Consider the following 26,339-nt stretch of genomic DNA (forward strand, 5'->3'; position numbering starts at 1 on the left):
AAATTCAACATAACTCAATTACGTGGAACTTGTTGACATAAAAAAATAAGTAAATCCAAAGATCATTTCTTTGAGTGGATGTTCTAATGTATCGTTGACCAAGGTTAAAATCATTATAGAATAGTATTAGTGCACCCCTCCTCAACAAACCAATTTAAACTACATTTTGTGTGTAGGACTAATAGTGATGCAAAGCTTTGAAAATACCACTGCTTATGAATTCACAAGTTTGTACTTGCATATCATTTTTAGAGAGCAATTTAATGCTTATTTGGCGTGCTGTCTGGGGGGAGGGCTTCGAGCTCGGGATTAGGCCCAAACCCAGAGTACCCCCTGTATATGTAAGTGGTTTAGAGTTAAAAAGTGTGGAGAAGGGGTGATGGAGGGATGCTATTAACTGTCAACAAACAGAGGCACCACTGTTGTGTGTATATACCTTGTTGATTGGCTGAGTGCTTTCCACCTGTGTCAATTATCTGAACGTGCTTCTCCCAAACATTGTTAATAAAACCTCATTTAATTTGTTTGCCAAAAACAAACAAGACAGAGTAAGACTTTTAGTGCTTAACAAGATCAAAAGAACATCACCTCCGAGACCAGAAGTAATGTCCCTGTGTGTATGTGTGTGTGTGTGTATATATATATATATATATTTTATATATATATATATATATATATATATATATATATATATATATATATATATATATATATATATATATATATAATATAATATATATATATATATATAATATATATAATATACACACATCCTGGCCAAATTTACACATTGGTCTCTGTCTATCATGGCCTCCTAATCACCCCCCTCTCCTGATTGGCTTCATCACTTGGTCTCCTCTCTACCAATCAGCTGGTGTGTAGTGAGCGTTCTACCGTCACATCATCCAGGTGGATGCTGCACATTGGTGGTGGTTGAGGGGATTCCCCCCTTCAATGTAAAGAGCTTTGAGTGCCTTGAAAAGCGCTATATAAATCGAACATATTATTATTATTATTATTATTATTATTATTATTATTATTATTATTATTATATATACTTTCTTCTTTATATCTAATCTTGTTTGTTTTTAATAGGATGGACAGTCAAATAGAAACCCAACCTCATTATACTTAATAAATATATTTATGAATTAGCCTATTATTCTTAATGAAAAACACAACAACAAAACAGTACAATGACAAGCTCCTTAAAATATTTGCTTTCACATTTTGTGTTGTTAAAAAATCAAATATTTCACAATCAACTATGTGAAAAGGGTCTATATGTTGAGCACCTTCAACATCGCAGCTTCAAACCTGAAAACATACTACTTTGAACATGGAAACGTAAATCTCAACAAGTGGTCTATTAGGAAGTAATTGGGAAATGCACGATCATTTGCATAATGACTATTGCCTGAAGGAAATTGGGCAACTGTTGTACTTGTTTAGCCAAATGTACTGTTTCTCAGTCCCCCTCTGATACTTTTTTTCTGACTACACAGAAACTAGATATGCAAAAATGTGTGCTCAGTATTGGCTTACTCCTTATTGATGTGTATTTTTTTTACAGGGTACACTTTGACCTAGCGAAACAGTGTTTGTTTTTTGTTATGTGAATGATGTAACCAGGGTCTAAGGTCTAAAAACTTAACGTTAAACTGGCTGGTGTAAGTTCTGGTAAAGACTCAGACTGCACCAGGTGCAAAGAGCTTTTGATATTCATTTTTCTGGGTTTGCGGTGATGGTTGGGTCTGGTGACTGCATGAAAGTTTTGTAATAAATATGGTCATGATTTCCAATTTTTTCCTCCCTACTATGACAATAAAAGAATCCTGAAACTTCAGCAATTAGTTTGTGGATTACCGCAATCCCATCCCACAAACAGCAGATGACTTAGTATGTCATAGAAAGGTGATGTATTAGTTGTAAAGTGCCTACATCTCAGTGTCACAACTCATATCCTTTACCTTCTCTGTATCATTTGAGGAATTTATTAGAACATTCACAGCTTGAAGGAGAAATGGGAAATGTTTTTCGATGAGATTTTTGTGTTCATTTATTTAATATTTTAAGGGATTTAAAAAAGTGTTTTCTAACTTTTGTCAATCTTTGTTGGACAGTGTTAGATAATATAATGCCAAGGTTAACAGTGGTTGATGGTCTGTTTCATCACAGCTTCTGGAACAACTGTAGCCTGTAATAAAAAAGAGCTTCCAGAAAGAATTCTGAAACTAATATCACAGAATGACAACTGCATTGCACAATAACTGGCCGTAATCAAATTTTTACACAACTTAACAAACATTGTGACACAACAGACATGATTTATTGTATGAACCTAAGCCAGGTTCAGTCTGAATGGGATTTTATCATGTTTTATTAGTCAATATTCAGTTGATACTTCTAAAAAAATATTGACAGTAGCAGAAAATTGTCATAAATAAGTAATGAAAGCGATGGATGGCCAAGATTCCTGTAACAGCACCTTATTTTTCAGTACCATTCTGGGTGAGTGCTATAGTATACATTAGCATAAACTGTATTCTACGGAAGTTTTCTTTTTCAGTTTATGTTTTTAGTGAATAATGGCACATTCGGTTTGTTGGCGTGGACATTTGAAGATAACTACAAAAGATAACCACAAACCATAGTAACTCGAAAATGCAAGTCAAATATTAAATATGGGGACCACTCCGATACAATGCATTGGCTAATGCTAACATTGGCTTTCTGTTTTGTGTAATTCTAGAGCCACTAGTGGCACCAAAGGGAACTGCAGCTTGTTTAACTTGGCAACATGAGCTCAACCAACAGTGTTAGTTTGGTGAATGACTACCCATTTGTCTGAACAGTGGCATGAACTTGTTTGAAAACAGACATTATTTTTGCAGTTCTGCTTGGTGTCAATAGCGTTGCTAGAAAAAAAGTAATACATAATCAAATTCACCCGTAAGTGTGCTCATTTATATTCATAAAAGATTCCTCAATTATATGTTCAGTTTTGTACATTCTGCTAAGGATGCACTGCATACAGTATGTGTTATAGCCTGCTGCGCCTGTGGATTCTCTAGACTGTCATCAGTCAGTGCTGTTGCATTCTGGGTGATTTACAGGGTGACAGACCTTCTAATGGATCATGGGTCTCGGTCTGGCTGGATTAAACTGCGGCTGGAATTTGATGACTTAGCATATGGTGGCAGGCGTTCCCTGCTTCGAGCAGTAGCTTGATACATGGCCTCATGTTAAACCGGTCAGGATTTTGCCCTGGGATGTTTCTGTCAGTTACTTTTGCTGCAAGGTGGCTTTCTCTACTCAGGCCTGTTTAAAGAGAAGGAAGGAGAGGGGGAAACAACAAATGATTTTGACATTTCCTGTAATTAATTTCAGCCAGCAGTTTCAACCAGTAATGATTCAAAATGGAATTGTATTTTTTGTGTGCCTCTAGATGAAATGGCAAAAATAATAACTGTTTTCAATAAGGTTTTTCGTACACACCTCATCTGCCATTTGCCAAGCAAACAGATAGCACCGCCACAAAATCTCATGCAATTGGTTGAGCAATGTTGCTGTTTTGGGCTGGTCAAACAGAAATGTTTTGCCATGTTTACAGCTGTTGTGGAAATCAGCCTACAAATGCCTTAAAGGGGGGGTGAAATGCTATTTCATGCATACTGATCTTTTTACACTGTTAAAGACTTGGAATCCCATACTGAACATAGACAAAGTTTCAAAAGTTAAGGTGGACGTTTGATGGGAGTATTTCTTTGTCAAAAATACTACTTCCGGTTAGTCATAAGTTTCGGCAAGTTTTTTGAGATCATGCGTCCCCATTGACGTTAGTGGGGGCGGAATTTCCTTGTATGGGCCTTACGGACAATTCTACCGGAAGCGCGTGAGAGAGAGCGAGGGAGAGAGCGAAAGCAACAGCCTACGCCCATCAAAGCGGGGCTTGTAGGATGCTGGACAGGTGACAATTACACATAGCACATAACAATGTCACCAAAAAAGTGGGTTTTTGGTTGCCAGACCAAGACAGTCCTGCACAGATTCGCCAAAAACCCCGCGTTAAGGCAACAGTGGATGTAATTTGCTTTTCCGGATCAGCAACTGAGTTGCGCGAATGTTTATATCTGTTCGCTGCATTTCGGTGCCGACTAAGATAAACAAGGCCCAGCTCGACGCCGAATTTTCCCAATCGCCTAATGCTGAAGGATGGAGCAGTCCCAACGTTAGAAGGGTGAGTGAGACTGCTTTTAGTCCGCTTACTGTCTACACAAACCACGCGTAAACACACAAACACACGTGCACAACTGCACTTCCCACATGTACACCTTCAAAGACAAAAATACGACGATATAATTCAAGTATAAATATGTAAATAACACAAGCCGCTAAGCATATTATATAGTTAGTGTATAACTTGTAACTTACCACATACAGACGTCCTGCTCTAGTCGTTTTTGCTGCTGCTCCTGTTCAACTGCAGCCTCTGGGTCTGATTCCGGATCATAGATGTATGGCTGTATCTGATTAAAAGCCATATTTTTATTTTGAATAAAGTTTTTTTCCGCTGTTAGGGATGACGCTCGACTCAACACACAGCGCGCTGCTGCACACGTCATTATTTAGCTCCGCTCACACGACACGCCCCCACCCGCTCGGCTTTTTTCGGAAAGACTCGGAACAGCGCATCTTTCTTATATAATTATTAAAAAAATAAAAACTTTTCGGAGATATGCAGGATGCAATGCTACTCTATAGGTACTCAAGATTGACATGACACTGACTGAAACTGAGTGTTTCACCCCCCCTTTAATTATTGTCTCTGCATATTTAACGAGGATAGGAGAAAGTATTTTAAAATCTAAAAAGACTACACAATTAAACACAGTTGACTCTTTGTCATGTGTTTTAAAGTCGCACAAGTCGGCTGTGTGAATACAACAGAGGTTTGCAAAAACATGTAGAGGTATCAGATAATCATGCTGAATGGTTTGAGATGCAGATTTACGGTTAGATTTACTAACAGCTTGTGCCAGCTCATACCCACTCTTGGCATCAAAAAACTACTGTCAGGATTTACTAAAGGCACGCAGTGAAAAATTTGCACTGAAAAGATGTGGACAGGGTTATTTTTGCAGCTGCATGGCCTTATTGCATATGCATTTTCAGCTAGACAATTTACTGGTGTGTGCCCTGTTTATTTTATCTAGCACCAAGTGTGTATTTATATTACATTTTTGCACTTTATATTTAGGTTGAAACCAGGCGTTACACCAGAAACACGTAATTAAAGGTGCTCTATGTAAGTTTTTGACTGTACTAAAGCATATACATATCATAATATGTGACCCATGCTGGCAAAATGATGAAATTTAACTTTGCAGCTAATTCTGGGGTAATATTTTATTGTCCACTGTCCCTGTCAAATAAAGAATAAATAAAAATAAAATAAAAAATGAGTCGTAACGAACAAATTTTCCAAAAGGTTTTGTTATTTTCAACTCTTTATTTAATGAGCTACACCTGTTTGACGTCAATAGAGTCCGTTTTAAATAAAGTTCATTGAGAAAATTTAAGTGAATATTTTCTAAAGGTTCCAGAAAAAAATCACCTAGAAACAATACCATAAATCCCTGGTAAAATTTGTCCAAATTTGTCCCACAATAGGAAAAATATATATTAAACTTATTTTTCCATGATACCAAAATTGTTTGATTTAACATCTATGAATAAGACTGCCCACCGCACAGATGTTATATAAGGTTACACATCAGATGCTTTTCCTCAAGAGTTCACATAAGACAACATGATTTGCGTGAATACTGATCACTCTTTTGTGCACATGCACTGGATCTGTCAGTCAGCGCAAGTAAGATCATTTTTCATTGACAAGGGAAAGGCACTCCTCACAGAAAGCGCAGAAATAAAGATACTTTTAGATTTTTAATTGTTATTTGGAGCGTTGGAATCGCTAGATGAGGGCTTACTGAACACATTTTTATGAAACCCTCAAAATTGACCAAACTTGGCCTGTTCACATTCTAACTCTTTTTGCCAGCACAAGTCACGTATGTTTTCAGATAGTTCGGAAACATGCTGAGTTCACATACTTGTTTCTTTCGATATTTTACTTTGAAATGTGTGTTCCGTGTCTGAATGTCTGTTTTGGTCTATGTGATAGAGGATTTTCTGCATTATCTGAAAATCGATATGAACTGAAGCACATTAAAACGCAGATTAACCAACTAATTCATTTACAGGCTTTAGCCAGTCTCCTCGCCTTTCATAGTCAGTTGCACTCATTCCTGTTGAGTGGCCTCAAACTAGTAACCTGCATGAGCGTCGAGTTTGTATTTAGACTGCAGTACCCATTTCAACCACAAGTCATTCTTACATACTGCACCTTTCATTTTATAGCTGGCTCATATTGAGCAAGAAAATTACATACTGTTTTGTTGAAAATGTGTGCTGCCTAAAACTTAAGGGGGGGGGGGGGGTGAAATGCTGTTTCATGCATACTGATCTTTTTACACTGTTAAAGACTTGGATTCCCATCCTAAACATAGACAAAGTTTCAAAAGTTAAGGTGGACGTTTGATGGGAGTATTTCTTTGTCAAAAATACTACTTCCGGTTAGTCATAAGTTTCGGCAAGTTTTTTGAGATCATGCGTCCCCTTTGACGTTAATGGGGGCGGAATTTCCTTGTATGGGCCTTACGGACAATTCTACCGGAAGCGCGTGAGAGAGAGAGAGGGAGAGAGTGAAAGTAACAGCCTACGCCCATCAAAGCGCTGGCTCATAGGCTGCCAGGTGATGTGCACATAACAATGTCACCAAAAAAGTGCGTTTTTGGTTGCCAGACCAAGACAGTCCTGCACAGATTCCCCCAAAACCCAGCGTTAAGGCAACAGTGGATGTAATTTGCTTTTCCGGATCAGCAACTGAGTTGCGCGAATGTTTATATCTGTTCGCTGCATTTCGGTGCCGACTGTTTCATAAACAAGGCCCAGCTCGACGCCGGATTTTCCCGATCGCCTAATGCTGAATGATGGAGCAGTCCCAACGTTAGAAGGGTGAGTGAGACTGCTTCAAATGTCTGTGATTTGCCTATGCTCATCAAGTAGCCCAAACATGATCACGTATAGTTAATTGATCAATGGAGCATGCGATGTGTAGTGCGTGTACATTTGTTTAGCTGGCCACTATAAGTGTAACTTTGTTTGTGTATTGTAAAAGCACTCCAAACAACAATACACAAAGAGGGGGGAAATATGTTGAACTAAATAAGCACGCTTCTTCATTCAAATGCGCTACTATTCCGTGTCTGTCTATGTAAAAACTAACTTAGCCTTCCGCTTACTGTCTACACAAACCGCGCGTAAACACACAAACACACGTGCACAACTGCACTTCCCACATGTACACCTTCAAAGACAAAAATACGACGATATAATTCAAGTATAAATATGTAAATAACACAAGCCGCTAAGCATATTATATAGTTAGTGTATAACTTGTACCACATAGAGACGTCCTGCTCTAGTCGTTTTTGCTGCTGCTCCTGTTCAACTGCAGCCTCTGGGTCTGATTCCGGATCATAGATGTATGGCTGTGTCCGATTAAAAGCCATATTTTTATTTTGAATAAAGTTTTTTTCCCGCTGTTAGGGATGACACAGCTTTACGACGCACTCGACTCAACACAATAGCAGCAGCGAGCACACGTCATTATTTAGCTCCGCTCACACGACACGCCCCCACCCGCTCGGCTTTTTTCGGAAAGACTCGGAACAGCGCATCTTTCTTATATAATTATAAAAAAAAAATACTTTTCGGAGATATGCAGGATGCAATGCTACTCTATAGGTACTCAAGATTGACATGACACTGACTGAAACTGAGTGTTTCACCCCCCCTTTAATTAATAATACACTGTTTATTACATATTTACTATATATTTGATATATAAAATGTTGTCACTACTCAAGCATGCTGATCGCTATATCATTATATAAATGTGTATATAATAACTTATTAAAAAAAGTTACAAGTACAGAAGTATCAGTGGTACTGGTACTACTATTGAATGGACCTTCAGATTATAATCAGTTCAAGTAATTTCTACCAGCATGTTATGTTGATCCTTTTAGCATTAGCTGGTGAACATCTAGGAACTTGATTTCTCTTTTAGATTGACCTCATTTTAAAGGTGTCATGGCTTTTTTATTTTTTTAATACTGTTTGAGGTCAACTAATGACGTTTGTGTGGTTTTTAAATTCAAAAACATCATAACTAATAAACAAACTAACTAAGTAATAGGCTATTTTCTGCACTGGTTTTGAGGCTCTCTCCAAAACACTGGGTTCTGATGGGCGTGCCACACTGGTGACTTGGAAGTAAATGCCGACGGCTAGGATTGGATAAGATTTGCATATTTAATGAGCTTCAGCTTCACTGTCATATCTAGCCCTTGTCAGTTCAGTTCACATGAGGGAGGTTTTTTTTGAAAGCGACAACCAGAATGATTCAAGTACGTCTTTATCAAACAAACACAATGATTTATTTCTCATCCACCCGTGATTGGTTGGACTATTATATTTGTATTACATAGCCTGCACGATCATTCGATATAAGCACGAACCGCACACACACATGCACGCGTGCCCTTCAAATGTCAAGTCAAGAGAGATAGAGAATAGCGCGGAACAAGAAAGGAATATTATGAGATTCATCGGCCTGCCAACGGGCTTCCGTTTTGGTAACCCGTCTGGAAAACACACAGCCCCGGGAAGTTGGGCTTTGTGAGCCCTGGCCCATGCATGTCTGAGTCCAGTGTGCTAAAGGTATGTTCCGTTAGACACTTACGCATAAGCAAAACGATCTATAACAATACAATACTATCACCTATAGTAAAAACCATAGACTGTAAAGAAATATGTACATAGTGTCCGTGACCTCACCATAGGATTCTGATAAGCCGTTCTGAAGCTTAAAGTATGGGCGAGCTGGCCGTTGCCCTTTTGCCATCAATGATTCCGCAGTGAAATTAAGTGAACATGTCTTCCCCACGGGAGCTGGAACTTCATTAAAAATAAAGTTTAACCACACATTCCTAATATTATGATCTGAAGGAAGCTTATGCATTGACTGTGTTCTTCCACATCTAGGAATAGCTCAATATCTTGCTATATTCTTCAGCATGTTTATTGCTGCTGGCTAGCGTGATCCGAATGGCTCTATGAGTCGGTGGGCGGGTTACTGAATTAGACATGCTTATTAATGTATCTGAGTTATGTATATGATCTATATAAATGTAACAAATGATTTATTATATATTATTATTATTATTCTGTAGAGGCGTTTTTCGTCAGTCGATGATGTCAAGATGCGAACACGATCGTTTTCTGGGCCTGGTGTCTATAAAAGCTTTTCTTTGACTTACAAGGACGTTTTCAGCTCTGAAACGTGCAGGATATTCTTATATATTACCATGACCTTTTATATATCAAAAGCTCAAGGGAAAGATTATTTCTCAATTCATCACCCCTTTAAGTACTCTCCTTACAGCGGCAGCGGTCACAGGTGCTAGCAGTCATCAGCAGATGACATGTGGTTCACTAAGCACTGACCTGCTCTGAGCCTTGAACCTGCGATTTGTCTGGCCAGCCACACTCTTACACCTTTGCTTTACAAGCACCGTACCTCAGTTGCCCGAAACTGTGATCTCCCTTATGCAGAAACTCATCAACATTTGTAACCCATATTTGAGTGTATGAAATGCATAATTGCTGATGTTTTACATAGCACCTTCCAACCATATCACACTGATGTTACAGTGCTGTGCTTGGTCTAAAGTTGCATCTTTACATCTGCCAGGTTAAAATAGGCTTGTGGTCTGCAAAAAGAAACTGTCTGTCTGATGACAGTTGTGCTGCTTAATATTTTTGTGGAAAATGATATACATCTTTTCAGGATTCAAAAGATTTTTTGTAACTGTGTAAAACTCTTTACTATAACTTTAATCAGTTTATTACTGCTTTTCTAAATCAATAAAAGTATGAACTAAAAACGTGTGTAGCTTGTTGAGAAGAGTAGAATATCATGGTGTTCTCTTTTGGCTTTATCCAGTTAGCAAACACCTAGTAAACCCAGAATTTCCCCACTACTCGTAATATAGTAAAAGTAAAAGAAATTAAAAAAAAAAAAAAAATCAGATTCTTGAGCTGTATGACCTCCACATTTTTGTATCACTCTTGATGATCATGTTCTCCAGCATGATTTGAGATTATGCAAATGTCTATACAAAAAAGAGTTCACATGATCAAGTTACTTTCTATCACATGCTTGTCTGTTTGTGTCTTACTATTTTCCTGTCACATGTCTCCTTGTTCAGTTTTCCTGCCATCCGTCTGTCCCCATGGTAACCTTCATTAGTTATGTTCCATCCAGCTGTATCATTTTAATTATCTCATTTGAATTCCCTATTTATTTTTTCCCACTCTCCCAGTCTGTGTCTGATCTCCGTTATTGTAAGTGTGTGTTGCTACCTGCCTGTATTGCTCACCTGAGTACCTTCTACATTAAAACCTCCTTCGATATTGTATCTGCCTTTCTTCATCTTCTTGCCTGCAGCAACCCCTAACACTTTCTCTTTAAAGTCTGTTTTTAATTTTCAGATTTTCATTGTGGTCTCAGACGTTTGGATCCCTTGGTCTTTCTCAGCCTAAACTGAGAGTTGGCTTTCAGTCTTACGAAATGTGTAGTGCTGTGTGGTCTCCTTCCTTTGGCCGTTTAAAAAAAAAGACATTTCACATGCCAAAGTTGAAGGGGATGTGAAAGATGCTATGACTGTTAACATACTGCCTTTTTGTCATGCTAGAGAGACACGATTGATAGCTAAGAGAGATAGCAAATGAATAACTAGCATTTTATGTATGATAAATACAATTTAATAATGTTTTCACAATGACAAAGTGTCAGACATGCTCTTCACTAACACATATGTATATAATGATGTTCAAATAGTGATGATCTTTTTAGTTTTTTTTTTTCTAATAATATAGCAAATCAGAGGCCACAAACAGTCGAGCTAATACCATTCAGTCTACTGTATATAGTCTCCATGCTCATCTGTCTGGCATGAATTTAATCCCATTTTTATTTCATCTTTATATTAGATTATTACATGAACATCTCACTCCTACTTCCTGTTCACGGAATTTGTATTCCCCCATACTAGCCAGCACACATCCACTCATTCAGGTTTATGCTGAAGAGCTGAGGACCTGACTTTTCAGCGGTGGTTCAGGGTTAAAGGCATTTAACCCTGAACATTTACGCTGCATTTACGTAAATGTAACATTTGCGCTGCAAGTTATGCGTCAGTTTTCGTTTATACTTCTGCATTGTTGTCCGTGTCAATGTGCAATTACACAAGCAGACCGCTAGTAGGCAGTGTACACGGGCATGTTGATGGTGTACCCCACAGTATCAAAACAAAAGCCGAAGAAGAAGCTTGTGGTGGCAAATAGATAGCAGCTTGAGATTTTGATTTTCTTACAGCTTGAGTTGTTGTATCTAATACTAATTAAACATCTCTAGTTGAAAAATTGATCAGTTGCATAAGAGCCGATCTTGCGCTGGAATGCATTTTTGTATTCATGCAGAGTGCTCGTGGCTCATTGTTATCAGTATCGGTGGCTCGTGCACAGACAAGCGCGTCAGTCGATTGCTGTTGCGGAGACTTCATTTGTTCCATTGAAATCACAAAATGAAATCCACACAAATGTGTCCCTGTTCTTGAAATACAATCACTAATTAACATCTATGGTTTGTGGTTAATGAAAAATAAATAAACTATACAATAGTGTATTAGCACCCAGACCCTCTGGCATGCTTAACAGAAATTCTACCACTAGGCCATCAAGAGCTCACACAGAGTCGGCAGATCTATCTATTTATTCACTAAAATAAAGAATCTCTGGACTACAAAATACACATACAGGATTACCAAGGGATGCCTCCTCTGATGGCAGCGCTTGTTAATTCAGCACCTGGTCCAAGAAGGGAGTGGTGGGAACTTTGGGCATGTATCCAGGCCGGGGCGTCAGGATGATGAGAGGCACAAGGCATGATTCGCTGACCGAAAATGCCTGGAGGTCCCCCACCCTCTTGATAGAAGTATAAGCATGGTCAGGAGTGTCACATGCCTATCCTGTCTTGTGTGCACATGTGGGTTTTGTCATGTCTAGCATGTGCTCCTGTCATTGTCTGATCCCTCCCCCTTGTTATCTGATTAGTGTTGATTTCTCCCACCTGTTCCCTCTTGATTTCTTCCCCTTATAAGCTCCTTGTGTTTGTCAGTCTCTGTTGGATCCTTGTTTCATGTATACATCTTCCGTTCCCCCAGTGACTTCTGTTGGTATGTTTTGAGTTTTAGTTTATGTTCTATTATGTGTTTTGCATCCTCGTGGGTGTTTGTTTTCTATTTATGTTTTATTTTGTTAATAAATGATCACTTCTTTTGCAAATGAGTCCTCGCACCATTTTCCCTTGTCTGTGACGTGACGGAAGGATCCAACCATACTAGGAGGACTCAGCTGGAGGTGTTTTGTTTATTTATTTATTTTTGTTCTCTGTGGACATGGAATTAGACAGACACTTACAGGTGATGTGGCAGGTAAACTCCAAGTACATCCGTCAACAGGGGGTGGGTGTAAAGGAGTTTGCCTGCCAATTCCTCAAGGAGGTCCATCACCTGTACCTTAACGAGACAGAGAAGGCAGAGGTGTTTAACCTCTGCCTGGACATGCCTCTCAGTCCCACGGAGGTGGAGAAAATGGGGACTCCGGACTTTTGGGAGTTTGTGGACCGGCTGGACTCCAGTCCCTCTGGGACCAGGGTCCGGATAGCTCCGGTGGTTCCTGTTCCGGTGGTCTCCAGACGGAAGAGGAGAAGGAAGGCTCCCTCCGTGCCTGCTCTGGTGGTCCCGATTCTGGTGGTCACAGTACCAGTGGATCGTGTTCCGGTGGTCCCAATGCCGGTGGATCGTATTCCGGTGGTCCCAGTGCCGGTGGATCGTGTTCCGGCGGTCCCGATGCCGGAGGATCGTGTTCTGGTGGTCCTGATGCCGGAAGATCGTGTTCCGGTGGTCCCGATGCCGGCGGATCGTGTTCCGGTGGTCCCGATGCCGGCGGATCGTGTTCCGGTGGTCCTGATCCCGGCGGATCGTGTTCCGGTGGTCCCAGTGCCGGCGGATCGTGTTCCGGTGGTCCCGATGCCGGTGGTCCCAGTACCGGTTGATCGTATTCCGGTGGTCCCAGTGCCGGTGGACACTGCTGGACCGGAGAAGTTTTCCCGGCGCCCTGCTCTGACTGCGCCACTGAGGCGTCCTGCTCTGCCTGCGCCGCTGAGGCGTCCAGCTTTCCGTGCGCCACTGAGGCGTCCTGCTCTCCTTGCGCCGCTGAAGCACCCTGCTCTGCCTGCGCCGCTGAAGCGCCCTGCTCTACCCGCGCCGCCCTGGCTGCCTGAACTCTACGGGTCGCCCCGGCCACTTGAACTTGGTTCAAGTAATAATCCCTCCCCCTGATCCCTCCCCCTTGTTATCTGATTAGTGTTGATTTCTCCCACCTGTTCCCTCTTGATTTCTTCTCCTTATAAGCTCCTTGTGTTTGTCAGTCTGTGTTGGATCCTTGTTTCATGTATACATCTTCCGTTCCCCCAGTGACTTCTGTTGGTATGTTTTGAGTTTTAGTTTATGTTCTATTATGTGTTTTGCCTCCTTGTGGGTGTTTGTTTTGTATGTATGTTTTATTTTGTTAATAAATTATCACTTCTTTTGCAAATGAGTCCTCGCACCATTTTCCCTTGTCTGCGATGTGACAAGGAACGCTGCTTTAAGAGACAGGATCTTGAGCTCAATGGACTCGAGCTGCTCAAAAGGTGCTCTCTGCAGACCAGAAGGGACCAAAGAGAGATCCCAAACTCCTGGTGCCTCTCGGAAACCTGCTGACCAGGTTGTGCTTTCCTAGTGATTAACTATCAACTGCAACGTGATGTGCCACAATGGCAGCAACATACATCTTCAAGGTGGAGAGAGACAGTCTCCAATCTAATACTTCTTGCAGGAAGGAAAACACTGAACTGATTGGGCATCTCCAGAGATCTTCCTAATGGGAAGAGCACCACTCAGTGAACATATTTCACTTCAAAGTGTAAGGTTGCCTAGTTTAGGGAGATCTGAGGGAGCCAGCTGTGTGGGAATGCATCCTTGCAGAGGGGGATGCAAGGACGGGGTGGGATGACTTCTTCGAGGCAAGAAGTGGGGTCTACTTGTGTATCCTGCGGGGTCCCTCAGGGGTCAGTCCTTGGCCCCATTCTCTTCATCAATTACATCATTCCCCTCGGCCATGTCATTAGCCGCTATGGAGTCTCATTTCACTGTTATGCTGATGACACACAACTGTACATGAAATCAGAAACACACACCTCTGCAATTTCACCATCATCATCTACGTCTTCAACACTCACTGCCTGTCTGGAGGAATTAAGGGTGTGGATGAAGCACAACTTCCTCCAGTTAAACAGCTCTAAAACTAAGGTAATTCTAGGCAGTCTTCCTCCATAACTGGTATAACTATCTCTGGTCAGGACATTCCCCTCTCCACAACTGTCACCAATCTTGGTGTAAGATTTGACCCACAACTCAGCTTCGAAGCCCATATCAAAAACCTCTGCAAGACATCTTTCTACCATTTCAGAAATATTGCTAAACTCCGTCCAACACTAACCTTAGCAGATGCTGAAAATGCCTTTTTCTCCTCCAGACTGGATTACTGCAATGCACTTCTCATCGGGATCCCTAACAAAAGCTTGCAGAGACTGTAGTGTGTTCAGATTAGTGCAGCAAGGATCCTGTTGAGAGTTTGAAAATACGATCACATCACACCAATTCTCCATTCACTTCACTGGCTTCTTGTTTCCACCAGGATTGAATATAAGGTCTCCCTTCTAACCCACCAGTGCATCTATTGTAACGCCCCCTCCTATCTGAAAGAACTACTCACACCTTCAACTACAGCTCGATCACTTCTTTCAACAAACTCAAACCATCTCCATCTTCCCAAGACTAAGCTCAGCTCTAGGTGATCGGGCTTTCTGTTCTGCTGCTCCTCAGATTTGGAATGTCCTCCCCGGCCATCTGAGGGCACCTCAAGCGCTTGAGACTTTTAAAACAGGACTTAAAACATTTCTTTTTGGTAGAGCTTATGTCTTTTAGCTATTAAATCCATTTGTATTTTCCAATTTCTAAATGATCTTTGCTTTTATAGTAGTTCTGTTGTGTTTATGTGAATAGAAAGGACTTTGCTTTACATTCCTGCGCAACTTGCAACATTTTAAAACAACATTCTAAGGCAATTAATATTACATTCTAAGGCCTCGATCACACAGAACGCGTTTTTGCAGCAACATGCGCCTTTTTTGAATGTATTTCGGTTGGCAGAGAGCGTTATGCGTGCTGCTTATGCCTCGCGTTTTAGCCGCTTGCTGCGCCTCGCGTTTTTAAAGGAACGCTCCAAGCGCATGTAGTTGAAAAAAAGTCAACTCTGAGCGGAAAAGTGCCCGACATCATCGCGTTTATTTTCTTTTGTCCAATCGAATGACCGTTACATTGATTTGACTGACAGTACAGATGATTCGGGGGTTGCCTAGAAACATAAAAATACCCCGCAGTGCACTGCTTTTTTCTGAATGAAAAAACGCTTACCAAAAAAGGCAGTGCAGTGTGCCTTGCGTTTTCGAACCTGAAAAACGCGTTCTGTGTGATCAGGGCCTTAGATGGCATTTGCATTTGACATGCATTTGTCTTGTGTACTAAAATCTGTAAATTATCATTAGCGTGTCACCCTCAGGCTGAGGGCATTAGTATTCTGACAGAAGTGTGGCTGATGTGTTCAGCGTTTAGAATATAAATCTTGTCAAAAAAAAAAAAAAAGTTTATCATAAACTAGCGCTAAGACCCAGAATCTGCCCTACCTGGCAGCTGCTACTGGTGTTAACCATGCCGTTGAACTGCATAACAGCAGAGGGTAATCCAGCCTTCAAGAGGAAGGAGCGTCACAACCACAGTGTCGACATAGTTATGTCATCGCAGTGAATGCATAAACACTCCACGAACACCACCTCAGCTGAGACAGTGATCGTGGCCATCAGATGAAGACAGGAAATCACAGCATCCAAAAACACACTGAGCACTGTTCTTTCAGAATGGCGAAACCATCTAAAATGCACTCTCTCCGCCACCATAGAAAGATCTCCTCAGCACAGTTTAAGAACATTTTGGGCAAAGTTGCTTAAAAAGTAGAAAAAATAAATGATGAAATCTGTTTAAAAACATAACAGTAGCCAAGGTTGAAGATATCTGTGTGTGTGTGTACCTGGTAAATTCTATGGCGTGAGGACCAAATGTCCACGCAAGGATAGTAATACCAGTCATAAATACCTTTATACAAATAGTAATACACCTTGTACAAAATGAAGTTTTCTCAAAATGTAGAAAGCAGACCGTTTTCTGTGATGGGTAGGTTTAAGATTAGGGTTAGTGGGGGATGTAATATACAGTTTGTACTGTAAAAATAATTTTGTCTTTGAAAAGTCTCCATAAAACGTGTGTGTGTGAGTGAGGTACTTATTGATAATTTCATTTTAACAGCCTTCATTCCTCTCATTCCACCAGATTTCAGGCTGTTTTTACACCTCGCATGTAGCCTAGAAATCTAGACGCACCCTAGCGGCAGCAAATTTAATCTGCCTACAAGTGTCGTCTAGGAACTCTCAATACCCTTCTGAGCTGTATTCCTCACAATCTGAAAGGGCCAATCACATCGTGTATAGAGTCGGCGGGCAGGGCCATAATGACGACGGCCGAGTTGCGTTTGCGTGCTTCTAGTAAACACAGAAACTGGCGAACGGCGGCGGCCTTTTGAATCAGCTTTGACCGCGACTCTGGAAGACTGAGTTAAGCTTTTCTCTGAGAAAAGAACAAAGAGCGGCACTGAAGTCATTCTTAAAAAGGGAAGATGTGTTCGGAGTTTTGCTGACCGGATACGGTGAATGTTTAATCAGTCAGCGAGCTCTGTTTCACCTTCGTTGCTCTGGTTTCTGTAGCGCTATCCTATCGCGTGCAGAGGGAGTTTGAAAGACAACCGTTTATCCCGCCCCTCGGATTGAGCCCTGTCTATGGTGAGTTTCCAGACCAAACATCTTGATGTGGGTCTGGCTTGTCAGGCTACCTCGCATGTCCAGACAATGCAATCGCCATTTCACTTTTTTCCTTTTTTCTCAGACTAGCTTTCTTCTATTTTTAACCCCCATTTGATATAACCGTCCCCAGTTTGTCTCTGTATGTTCTTTTCAAAAGTGCACTGAACTGGAGTTTTTATTATTGAGGGAATAACTGGGATTTAGATGGTTGTGTGCACCTTTTTTAAATGTGTGTGTAGAAATATGTACAGGACATCTGTATTTTCCATGGAACAGAACTGGACCTTCTGTCCATAATTCAATACAGTTGCTCTGGAATAAAACGCTATGAATTCATCCATTTGTCTTGAATGCATTTATGAAATGCTTTACTAACAGGTTGCAACACCGACAGACCAATTCAAAGGACTTTAAATGGAAATCACTTACTGTAACACACATGAACTTAGAGACATTTATTGTACCATCAGTATCTGTTTTTTTCATATCACACTTACTAGACTCTAACACATGGAAACATAATCAGATGTTGTGCATTTAAAAAGTGTGTGAGGCTTAAAATAAGCTTCACAAAGGACCTGTTAATAGACAGACACAGACCCAAATACACAGAGACACACGCCACATGCCAGTCTTGCTAAACATATGTCACTGCTCTCCCAGAACACTTTCAAAGTTTAAATTTAGAGCTAATGAAGATAATTTGGCTATTAAGTACTGAAGTTGTACAGCTTTTGGCACAGTCAGCCTCAGCGTCCCAATAAACAGTATGATGGGTCTCATAAACGTCACTGGTATGCTACTCATTTGGCAGAAGCCCTTTCTGTAAGATAACAGCTTGCTTTCAAAGCCCAAATTACTTAGCCACATTAATTGCCATTTTATGAATTTACGAAATTAAATAACATTCTTGACCAGATACCCAAAACATGCACAAATACTATTTGCAAAAATGCTCCGGTTTGAAAAGAAATATCAAATATAGCATAAAAGACAATTTAAGAATATAATTCATATTTTTATTTTATTATTATAAATTATTTAATCAAGTGTCAGTGTTTTAGTAAGTTTCATTATTTAGTTCATTATTTTTGTTGTTGTTTAATAAGTGCAATCATATACACTGCAAAAAATGCTTTTCTATTTTTGTCTTGTTTCTAGTCCAGACATCTAAAAATGTAATTCTAAAGATCTAAAATATTTACTAGACAAGCAAAAGTAATTGTCTTGTTTTTGGGGGAAAAATAACTCAAAATTAAGTGAGTTTTTAGATAAATAAACTAAATAATCTGCCAGTGGGATAAGCAAAATAATCTTAAAACAACATTCTTTTGCTTACCCCACTGGCAGATTATTTAGCTTATTTTAAGCAAAAACTCTCTTAATTTTGAGTTATATTTTCCCAAAACAAGACAATAATTTTTACTTGTCTAGTAAATGTTTTTTAATGTAAGAATTTTTTGAATTTTTGACAAGAAACAAGACAAAAATACTAAGTAAGAAAAGCTTTTTTTTTTTTTTTTTGCAGTGTACCCTATTTCCATTTTAACAGCCCCAATCAGTTTGCCTAAAGACTAAGAACTAAAGGTATTAGATATTTATATATATTAGATATTTAAAATGACAAAGCTGTAAATAATGGCATTACTTATGTTTTTTGTCTGGTATTGATCCTGACTGAAAGTGCTAGGGTAGCCTACCGTTTCTATGGATACATCCTCAGGCAAATGCTTCTTGTCTTTGCTCTGTTTAGCGCACACTGACCTGTAATCTAATTTTAGTAGTTACATACAGTATACTGCATATATTATCTTTATTAATGATGTCATTTAAAACAGACAACAAGAGAATATAGAATAGATATTTGTGTCCACCCAGTTTCAATCGCTGTGATGTTGCTGTCCACCTAGTCCCAAGAAAACAATCCATTTGCAAGACTAATTTAATAAATGAATGAACATCCCTATTACAGTCACTTTGGCATCGGTCTTAATAGGACCCAAGAGAGCCATGCACATGTTGTGTGGTGTTATTGAGCGTTACAGATGAACTGGGGAACAGCGCAGCACAATCATTTACATACAATGCTTTGAATAACTTTGCTTAAATATATACCATAGTGAAAAATAAATATACCAAAAATGTATTTGAAATGCATTTATTTTATGTAATAGTACAAATACATTTACATATGTATGTATGTATGTACTTAATATAAATTCCCTGTAATTGTACTGTTGGTATACTAAATTTATATATTTAAAGTCTGCTAAATTGGAAAAACTAAATACACTTTAGTTATTCGGAAATAGTGCTGGGGTCCATCTAGAGAAAAAGGGATATTTCACCCAAAAATGAAAATTACCCAATGAGTTACTCATCCTCAAGCCTTCTAGGTGTATATGGCATTCTTCTTTCAGACGAATGTAATCGGAATTATATTAAAAATGTCCTGGCTAATCCAAGCATTATAATGGCAGCTCAAAATTTGAAGCCCTCAAAAATAATGAAAGTAATCCACACGGCTCCGGGGGTTAACAAAGGCCCCCTGAAGCGAGGCGTGGCATCTTTCTGTGTAAAAAAATATCCATATTTGACGTGCTATAAAGTAAAATAACTTCTAGCTTCTGCCAAATTGCCGTCCGTATTCAATTTACAGAAAAAGTGTGACTGATGCAACGTTTGATGTTGGTGTCGGGATGTATGCGTTTTGAACTGCGAGAGGTGTTACTTTCTTTCTAAGTTAAATACGGAAGGCGGTCCGGCGGAAGCTAAATATTTTACTTCTTAAAGTTTTAAATAGAGATTTAAAGATTTTTTTTTAAATGTTTTTTTACACAAACACAACGCTTAGCTTCAGAAGGCCCTTTCTTAACCCCCCGGAGCCATGTGGATTGAAAGGAAGAATGTCATATACATCTGACTTGAGGGTGAGGAACTCATGGGGTAATTTTATTTTTCATCTTTAGGTAAATATATTGCATTTAAAGACTAATTACACAGTGATCATACTGTCCACACGAGTAGTGATATTAAAACAGTTTAGGCTTAAGAAGAAATGTGTATTGTGGAATAAAGAAGTACTCCAAATACATTGTAATTATAATATTTATATCAGTAAATCTCAAGCGATATGTCAGCAAATATTAATGGATTTGTACTATACTTAGTATGAAATAAAGGTGTTTTAAATACATTTTGGTATATGTTTTTTCACTATCACTAGTGACTTTGTCATTAATTATTGGTCATTTTGAAAAAATAGGCAATTTCCCCATTTTGGCCTTATTTCATGTGTTTATGTGTTGGTTAAAGGGAATGAATAACTGTGATGCTAGTGGGATTCAGTAAAAGGGTGAATGAATCTGTTGTTTTGTGTTCTTGCTGTGCTTTATGTAATCACAGAACACTTCAAGCTATTCATACTGTGTACAATATGTTGTGTGTGTGTGTGTGTGTGTGTGTGTGTGTGTGTGTCTGTCTATCTGGTCTAGAGATCATTGAGTTTAAACACTTAACCTTCAGACTTCCATGTTCCATACACACACACACACACTACATACACTATCTATCTATCTATCTATCTATCTATCTATCTATCTATCTATCTATCTATCTATCTATCTATCTATCTATCTATCTATCTATCTATCTATCTATCTATCTATCTATCTATCTATCTATCTATCTATCTATCTATCTATCTGTCTGTCTGTCTGTCTGTCTGTCTGTCTGTCTGTCTGTCTGTGTCTAATCTAATCTTTCTCTGCACTCATAGCATTTGTATTAAACTATGAAAAGCAGACTCCATGCTGAGTGATAATGGATACAAGATGCAAGTAAGCAGATTGGATATTAAAACATGCTAATCTGTCTTTTTTTCCCCTGTGTGCATTCTAAAAATGAAACAAACTGCCTGTAAGTGTTCATGTTCTTGTGAGTATTGTTTTCTTAATAAGTAAGTGTGACCGGCTGATAGCCTCTAGGCCTAATGCACCTTTCACAAGCACTTCATCGTCATAGCAACCGGAGGTTAGTGGTAGGCGTGGCAATTACAGCGGTTGAGTCAGCTGCTATTGTTACCTGCACTAGAAGTTTGCTTCTCCCATTATCTTCTCAGAGATTGATCTTTTTCTTTTCGTCTTGAAAATAATCGTGGATGTTTTAGGGTATTTTAGAGACCAAGGTATTTATAGATGTCATGAGGGCCTCTTTGGAGGGTTTGTCTAACTTGATCAGATATGCAATGGCAGATGGTATGCAAAAACACACACTCACTTACTCACTCACTCAATCACACATATACACACACACACACACACACACACACACACACACACATTCATCAGCTCACACCCAAGCATGAGTCACTGCCTGTGTTCGCTCAGATAGACTGACCTTTTAATCGGGATTTAGATTAATGATACTGAACACACACAGACAGACACAGATTTGGTTCTGATTCTACATGGGCCCAGTCAAATATTTCTGGTTTATTTAATTTTATAGAAGTGCAAAAATTATGTGGATTTTAACTTTTCCTTTGTCTTGTTGCGTCATGAACTTAACTTTCTAATGATTTCAACATAACAATCTTGTTTTACTGTTTTGTTCCTCTTTTTTTCTCATCTCTCCTGACATTTTGACATGTTTAATGTGGAAGAAATCAGTATGAAGTCAGAAAAATAACAGTGGATGAGGATACTTTTATATATTTTATTTTTATAAATTTTTGTAAATTATATTTTTATATATTTTATATAGCGGATGAGGACTTGATACACTTGAAAAAATGTATTCTATGGTCATCATCCTTCTTGACTGCTTGTATGGAGGGCTGTGAGACTGAGGCTTTCTGTTCGTTTGCTTATTCTCATAATCTCTAAATGAGGGACTCTTAAGATTCAGTAGTTCAAGTACCACTTTAGATTGTTTGTTAGGATGAAGTCAACGCACAATGATATTTAATATTCCATTTATTAGAGTGAAACTTGGGTGCTGAATTAATTGTACTCTGTCATGTTCATATTTATTACAATGTTGTCCCTTTTACTAGGATGTTTTTTTATATGTGGTCAGTCGATTTTTCTGAACACACTCACTCACCTGATTCCAGAAAAAAAAAACATTTAGAAGAGTTATGACACCCTATTGAATTCCATAGCTTTCTGTATCATGACATAATAAAAAATCGTAGTGCTTGGCAGGTCTTAAAATTTGGAAAATAAAACCTCAGATGAACAACAACACATGACAAATGGATGATTTTTAGAAAAATAAAGTCAAGATGGATAACAAAGTAAGGACGCCCTATCATTCAATTGCCTGTAAATCCACTCTTAGCAGCAATAACTCGAAGTAATAATTTTCTGCATGATTTCGCAGTCTCTCACATCATTCTGGAAGAATTTTGGTCCACTCTTTACAACATTGCTTCAGTTTCTTGAGGTTTGTGGGCATTTGTTAAAGCACAGCTCTTGCCACAGCATTTTAGTCAGGATGAGGGCCATTGCAACACCTTCATTCTTTTCTTTTTCAGCCATTCTGTTGTAGATTTGCTGGTGATCTTCGGATCATTGTCCGGTTGCATGACCCAATTTTTGCAGAGCTTTAGCTGTCAGACAGATGGTCTCACATTTGGCTCTAGAATACTTTGGTATACACACTGTAAAACATTTGTGTTGGTTTAACTTAAAAAAGTAAGTAACCTGGTTGCCTTACTGTTGAGTTTATTGAAATTAAAAAATTAAGTTGATACAATGAAGGAAATTTGTTTAATAAATAGAAACTCAAATTATTTTTGTATCTGAACCACATACATTTTTTTTTGATAAATCATGAAAATAGCACAATTTGACACGTTTCACTGCTTCATCAGAAATAAAACACACACAATTAACTAATATGCTTACAAAATCTTTTAACAATATTTTAATAAAGGTTGTCGAATCTCAAAAAATGTTCATTGTATTAACTCAAAATTTTAATTTCAATGAACTCAAAATTTTAAGGCAACCAGGTAACACTTTTTCTAAATAATTTTTTACAGTGCAGAGGAGTTCATGGTCAACTCAATGACTGTTAGGTGCCCAAATACTGTGGCAAAGCAAGCCCAAAGTAATCACCCCTTCACCAGCATGCTTGACTTTTTGTATGAGGTGTTTGTGCTAATATGCTCTTTTGGTTTTCACCAAACTTGACACTGTGCATTATGGCCAAACAGCTGCACTTTAGTCTCGCCTGTCCAGCGGACATTGTTCTAGAAGTCCAACGGTTTGTTCAGATGCAACTTTGCAAACCTAAGCCATGCTGTCATGTTTTTTTAGAGAGAAGAGGCATTCTCCGGGCAACTATTCCAAACATGCCATATTTGACCCGCCTTTTCCTAGTTTGCTGGGAGTTTGCAGGGGCGTCCACTCATGGGGATTGTTATCTGTTTTGTATGTCTTCGACTTGTGAATAATCTTCCTCGCTGTAGAATGTTGGACCTCAAATAGTTTGGAAATAGCCTTGTAATCCTTCACAGATTGATGGCAGCAACAATTGCTTCTCTAATATCATCCCTGAGTCTTTCCTCCTTGGCATTGTGTTAACACACATCTGAATGCTCCAGACCAGCAAACAGCTGGAACTTCAGCTTTTATAGAGGTCATCACATTTGCTGGTGATCTGTTAATCAAAAGCATCTGATTAGCAGTGCCTCCCCAAGGCTTTTCCATTTTGGCTTTATTTTTGCTAAACAAATAATGACACTGTGTGATGTGTCATGTGTTGTTGTTCATCTGAGGGTTTTTTTTATATTATTATGCCCGATACAGAAACCATGGGAGCTCAAGACTTCAGCTGCTGGTCACTATTCACTTTCATTGAATGGAAAAGATCTCCTTTGGTGGTTCATCTAACAAAGAACATATTACGGTTTCAGTCATTGCGAGTAAATTACAGCTGAATTATTTCTTTAAAGAGACGTTTTATTGATTCCCTCTTCTTTTATTCTTAGCACCATTAGTCTAATTCCGGTCAATAGATTGAGGGGAAAATAGCTTGTTTTGATTGCAATAACTACATCTGAAGAGAACTTAGCTTGGAATGTGTGGTTTTTGTTTTTTTTTGTGCATAAGGTCAGCTGGCCTTCCCTGCTGTCGGGACTGCTATATCCTCACTGGCCATAAATATGTTTTTATTCATCCTCCCGTAGCGTCCAATAGTCAGTGTGGAAATGACGGGGGGTTCATAGTGTTCCTTCATCATAGTAGCCTTTATAGCTGGAGGAATGGAACAGTGTGATCGAGTGAGGAATGCTCTTTTGGATATCAGCTTGAAAGTATTTGCGCAGTGTGAGTGACGTGAAAGCTTCAGGGTTGTCTTCGTGGAGCCGTCAATAAATGTGCACAAAGATGGTGTTGTGTGTGTGTGTGTGTGTGTGTGTGTGTGTGTGTGTGTGTGTGTGTGTGTGTGTGTGTGTGTGTGTGTGTGTGTGTGTGTGTGTGTGTGTGTGTGTGTGTGTGTGTGTGTGTGTGTTTGTGGCTTTTTGAACATTGTCCCTTTAACAAAGTTGCCCTCGGTCCTGCAGCAAGTGTTGGATGAGTGTTTTTATGTTAATATGTGTGACAGTTCACTCTGTTTAAACACCATATAACACTGCATACAAATGCCACTTTGCCATCTAAAGCAGCTTTTGTATTCTCTTCCCAGCTTATCTGTTCCTCCTCACAAGCAATCACACACAAGTGTTTATGTTTGTGTTCCTCTGTTGGAGCTATCCCATTAGATCACGCACAAGCTTCCACTCTTCGCCTCATTAACATCTGGGTTTCTACACGGATTCCCTCTTATCTTTCTATGGCCTCTGTCAAGAGAGAGTTTCTCTGTGAGATGACATAATCCTTCCCATGGGGTCTAATCCTGGCAGGCTTTCTGCAGTCAGTTGTGTTGAAAATGGGCTAGAGTCTGCACCTTTGGGCTTTACGCTTTGTGTCAAAAGGAATAGTTGTTGACTGGGTTGTCGATTAGCTGTTGTTTAAAACCTATTTTTCTGGAGATAAAAAAGGGGAACAAGATGGGGTTATATAAATAAATGTTCTGGCTGATCTTTTCCATAGAATGAAAGTGAATTGTGACCGAATGTTGGAGATCAAGCTGCACACAAACTTGATTCTCACAACATCACTCACTTCCTGATTATGTTTAGTAACACGACATGACAAGTGAATTGAGAGAATTATTTATATTTCTTTGTTTTTATATAAAATCGTCTTTATTACTTTAAAAATATATATTTATAACCTAGATTATATAATATATACTTTTAAAAATGAATAGCCTAATCATTATATTACAGTATATTATGACTGTATTTGAGTTAATTTTCTTGTACCACGCAGGTCATTGTGTAACTTGCAGCATCATAAACCAGCGGGTGACAGCTTCTCCTGTCAGTGAAATGAAGAGAAAAAGTTGACATTTTGAAAGTTGAATGCAAGGAATGTTCCATGTATTTGTAGCCACATGGAATTCTAAAGAGAAGAAAAGACTCAAGGCGTCCTAGAGGAGGAAGTTGTTAGAAGACACTTTCTTCAGCAGTTTCATTTGAATCAAGCTTGTCTCTTACATAAGCGACTGGGTTGACTCTCATATATGTGATTTAAAACAATGCCGTTTCAAACTAAATCGGCCAATTGGAGCAACTTTATTTACTATTGGTGGTTGTCAAGTTTACGTTTTGAACCCTGCTCTCATCTTGTGCAGTCCACAAAATAAACAGCTTCTCATATTTTTGATTTAAAAGAGGTAAATCATAGTCTTAGTTTACAGTCAGACGATTTTCAGGGATCATTCCAGAATGCACTAAATCCTGATTTTTCTTTTTTCTTTTTTTGTCGAAAATAACCACATTTTGCATTCATTCAAATGATTCAATATGAGTGTTCATTTTGTATAAGTTCAGTTATCCAATCAGATTATTTTCTCTCCAGATCAGAGGATGTGTTTGTCCTTCAGTTTCCCTATTCACTGTCTGTGGGCTGTGAATGCACCCAGTAACTGTAAATCAAGATTTACTGCTCCACAT

General features: G+C 39.0%; 1 protein-coding gene across 1 annotated transcript in view; it reads left to right on the plus strand.

The window, feature by feature from the left end:
- The window catches only part of stat5a (signal transducer and activator of transcription 5a), a 122,376-nt gene that overhangs the window by 48,822 nt on the left and 47,215 nt on the right, over nt 1-26,339 (plus strand). The gene's annotated exons all lie outside the window — the stretch shown is intronic.

This window comes from Pseudorasbora parva, chromosome 2 (genome assembly GCF_024679245.1).
Source record: "Pseudorasbora parva isolate DD20220531a chromosome 2, ASM2467924v1, whole genome shotgun sequence".
Lineage (NCBI taxonomy): Eukaryota > Metazoa > Chordata > Actinopteri > Cypriniformes > Gobionidae > Pseudorasbora > Pseudorasbora parva.